Source organism: Heterodontus francisci, unplaced genomic scaffold, assembly GCF_036365525.1.
Source record: "Heterodontus francisci isolate sHetFra1 unplaced genomic scaffold, sHetFra1.hap1 HAP1_SCAFFOLD_43, whole genome shotgun sequence".
Lineage (NCBI taxonomy): Eukaryota > Metazoa > Chordata > Chondrichthyes > Heterodontiformes > Heterodontidae > Heterodontus > Heterodontus francisci.
In genome coordinates, this window is record NW_027141852.1 from 22,077,407 (window position 1) to 22,082,177 (window position 4,771).

The following is a 4,771-nucleotide window of genomic DNA, read 5'->3' on the forward strand; positions in this document are numbered from 1 at the left end:
ACTGGTTTTAAGGGAATGACACCTAACCTCCGACCGCTTGCATATTTCCAATATGTAGATGATACGTTTGCTAAATTTGAATCCGCAGCTGCATGAAATAATTTCCTTGCACGTCTTCATGGGCTCCATCCTACACTCAAATTCACCTTTGGAATGGAGCAGTCAAATGAGCTCCCTTTCCTTGATGTACTAGGTGAGAAATCTGCTAAGGGGTTTTCTACCACGGTCTACCGCAAACCTACCTTCACTGGTCAATACACGCGTTGGGATTATTACAGTTCCACGAGCTATAAAATTGGTCTTATCGACAACGTCATAAATAGGGCTGAGCCATTTGCTCACCATGCAAGCTTGATGCTGAAATAGGGCGAATCAAAGACATCCTGCATTACAATGGCTACACTGATCAGATCATTTCTCACTGTATATCACACAAACTTATAAATGGGCTGAAGGACGTCATTTTGAGCCCTGAAAAGTGCCCAGTCTCCCTCAAATTACCCTGGAAGGGTAATATATCCCCAGTATTTGAGTAACAGGTGAAGCGAGCTGTTTCCTGCTGTTACTATGCAGGAGCAACAAGTGTGGTGTTCGCCACTAACAGGATGCTGCTGTCAAGCAAAAGAGACATCCTGCCTATCACACAAATAAGTAACGTGATATATGAATTTCAATACCAGTGTGATGCTAGGTTTCTAGACCGTACATCCCAAAACTGGCGGATTGTATCAAATAACATGTCCCTTCCGCTGTTCGCAATGGGCCCAACCCAACCAACCCGTGCTTGCAAAACTCAAAACACAGTATCCAACATGAGATGTGATTCCACAATAGGACAACATTTGCTAAATAATTCTCAGTGTGCTAAGAATTACACTGACAACCGATTTAAGACTGTCAGTAGGGCTCGCAGTGTGGTGCACTGGTGTATACTGTAAGCTACATATATTAATACACAGGGCCCTGTTCTTTGCAGACAGAAAGAACATGCACACATGTTGTGCCAGTTTCAGCTAAACAAAATAAGTGACAGCCATTCACTGGCTCATTCCACAGGGCAATGCCGTGACCAATCAGAGTCAAGCTGCCTGGTTTAAATTTCAGACAAAGCTGGGCAGTTATCTGTCTGTTACCATAAACTGATGCATTCTGAATGGCAATGCCTCGACCAATCAGAGTTCACTTGCCAACCAATCAGCACTCTCTTCTCATACAGAAGAAAGTTGTTGTTTTCCCTTAAATTGGTATTCTTGTGGATTGCCCTGCTGAGTGCAAGACGAAAACAACTGGCTACCAAAGTTTGGACAACATGTCACTATTTTCACGAAATGATTACTTTTATTTTCAATATAAAAATATAAAGCAATGTGAGTGTAACATTTACAGACAAATTCTATTACCTCACATTGCCTGATTCTTTCACACTGACAGACTATGTGAACTACTGTCCCGATTTTGCAGTTCTCACTTCCAGTTAGCAAATGTCAGCAATCTGTGAGACAGTGCAGTTTACAGATCAGACCGTCAATCACAACATGCAATAATTGTTCAGCTTATGTTGGACTGGTGGGATTTAGAAATACTAGGAATTGAGATGAGCTGTTATTGTATTTAATTATTTGTTTCATGGGATGTGGACGTCGCCAGCCAGGCCAGCATTTATTGTCCATCCCTAATTGCCCATGAGAAGGTGGTGATGAGCTTCCTTCTTGAACCACTGCAGTCCATGTGGGGTAGGTACACCCACAGTGCTATTAGGAAGTGAGTTCCAGGATTTTTACCCAGCGACAGTGAAGGAAGGAATGGCGATATAGTTCCAAGTCAGGATGATGTGTAGCTTGGAGGAGAACTTTCAGGTGGTGGTATTCCCATGCATCTGCTGCCCTTGTCCTTCTAGGCAGTAGTGGATGCAGGTTTGGAAGGTGCTGCCTGACTAGCCTTGGTGCATTGTTGCAGTGCATCTTGTAGATGGTACACACTGCTGCCACTGTACGTCAGTGGTGAAGGGAGTGAATGTTGTGGACGGGGTGCCAATCAAGCGTGTTGCTTTGTCCTGGATGGTGTCGAGCTTCTTGAATGTTGTTGGAGCTGCACCCATCCGGGCAAGTGGATAGTATTCCATCACACTCCAGACTTGTGCCTTGTAAATGGTGGACAGGCTTGGGGAGTCAGGAGGTGAGTTACTCACCGCATGATTCCTACCCTCTGACCAGCTCATGTAGTCACACTATTTATAAGGCTACTCCAGTTCAGTTTCTGGTCAATGGGAACCCCCAGGACGTTGATAGTGGGGGATTCAGCGATCGTAATGCCGTTGAATGTCAATGGGAGATCGTTAGATTCTCTCTTGTTCGAGATGGTCATTGCCTGGCACTTGTGTGGCGCGAATGTTACTTGCCACTTATCAGCCCAAGCCTGGATATTGTCCAGGTCTTGCTGCATTTCTACATGGACTGCTTCACTATCTGAGGAGTCGCGAATGGTGCTAAATTTTGCAATCATCAGTGAACATCCCCACTTCTGACCTTATGATTGAAGGAAGGTCACTGATGAAGTAGTGAAGAAGGTTGGGCCGAGGATACTACCCTGAGGAACTCCAGCAGTAATGTCCTGGAGCTGAGATGATTGACCTCCAACAATCACAACCATTTTCCTTTGTGCTAGGTACGATTCCAACCAGTGCAGAGTTTTCCTCTTGATTCCCATTGACTCCAGTTTTGCTCTGGCTCCTTGATGCCATACTCAGTCAAATGCTACCTTGATGTCAAGGGCAGACACTCTCACCTCACCTCTTGAGTTCAGCTCTTTTGTCCTTGTTTGAACCAAGGCTGTAATGAGGTCAGGAGCTGAATGGCCCTGGCGGAACCCAACTGAGCGTCACTGAACAGCTTATTGCAAAGCAAGTGCCCCGTCGATGACATCTTCCATCACGATACTGATGATTGAGAGTAGACTGATTTGGCAGCAATTGGCTGGGTTGTAATTGTCCTGCTATTTGTGTACAGGATATACCTGGGCAATTTTCCACATTGCCGGGTAGATGCCAGTATTGTACCTGTACTGGAACAGCTTGGCTAGGGGCGCGGCACGTTCTGGAGCACAGGTCTTCAGTACTATTGCTGGAATATTGTCAGGGCACGTAGCCTTTGCTGTATTCAGTGCCTTCAGTCGTTTCTTGATATCACATTGAGTGAATCGAATTGGCTGAAGACTGGCATCTGTGATGCTGGGGACTTCAGAAGGAGGCCGAGATGGATCATCAACCCAGCACTTCTGGCTGCAGATTGTTTCAAATTCTTCATCCTTATCTTTTGCACTGATGTGCTGGGCTCCCCCATCATTGAGGTTGGGGATATTTGTGGAGCCACCTCCTCCTGTTGGTTGTTTAATTGTCCACCACCATTCATCATTGGATGTGGCAGGGTGTAGATCTGATCCATTGGTTGTGGGATCACTTAGCCCTGTCTATTACATGCTGCTTCTGCTGTTTGGCATGAAAGTAGTCCTGGGCTGTAGCTTCATCAGGCTGATGCCTCATTTCAAGGTATGCCTGGTGCTGCTCCTGGCATGCCCTCCTGCACTCTTCATTGAATTAGGGTTGATCCCCCAGCTTGTTGGTAATGTTAGAGTGGGGGAATATGCCGGGCCATGAGGTTATAGAATGTGGTTGACTACAATTCTGCTGCTGCTAATGGTCCACAGCACCTCATGGATGCCCAGTTATACATTGCTGGTTCTGTTCAAAATCTATCCCATTTAGCACGTTGGTAGTGGCACACAACACGATAGAGGGTATCCTCAATGTGAAGACGGGACTTCATCTCCACAAGGACTGTGCAGTGGTCACTCCTACCAATACTGTCATGGACCGATGCATCTGCGGCAGGCAGATTGGTGAGGATGAGTTCAAGTATGTTTTTCCTTCTTGTTCGTTCCCTCACCACCTACCGCAGACCCAATCGAGCAGCTATGTCCGTTAGGACTCGGCCAGCATGGTCAGTAGTGGTGCTACCGAGCCACTCATGGTGATAGACATTGAAATCCCCCAGCCAGACTACATTCTGGACCCTTGCCACCCTCAGTGCTCCCTCCAAGTGGTGTTCATCAGTCTTTCGCTGTCTCTTGCTGGTTTGCTCAGTACCGTTCTCTGTCTGTTCCTTTCTGAGTCCTGATAATATCTTCCTGGTTTTCTGTGTGTCTTTCTCTGCCTGCCTCATTGTCGGTGCTGTTACTCCGTGTCCTTGTGTCATTGCGCAGTGAGGGTGAGTCCGTCAGCATGTGTGTGGCTGAGTCCGGGATTCTTGAGAAATCCGACTACAATCCTATTTTTATCAAAACATTGGGGAAATGAACATATTTCACTAACGGGCAGCCAAAATTTAAAACAGTAGTTAGCAGAGTGGCGCAGTGGAAGCGTGCTGGGCCCATAACCCAGAGGTCAATGGATCGAAACCATTTTCTGCGATTTATGCTTCGTAATAATGCAAACTGTTCACTTTCAAAACATCAAGTACTTCCCCATAATCACAAGATGCTTCCAAAGGCACTCTATTGCAATCAGCTTCTTCCTTCCAGTGAACACATCAATCAGTAATAAATCACATTTGCTCACACGAACACAAGCTGCAAACACGGACCAGCCGAGTCTCTCCCACTTTGTCAACCCCTTCCTGCAGAGCCTCCTCTCCACCACCAGATGGTGATGTTGGCCACAATAAAACCAGGACAAATGGTCACAGTGAGGAGACGGTCAGTCACAGAAAATAAAACA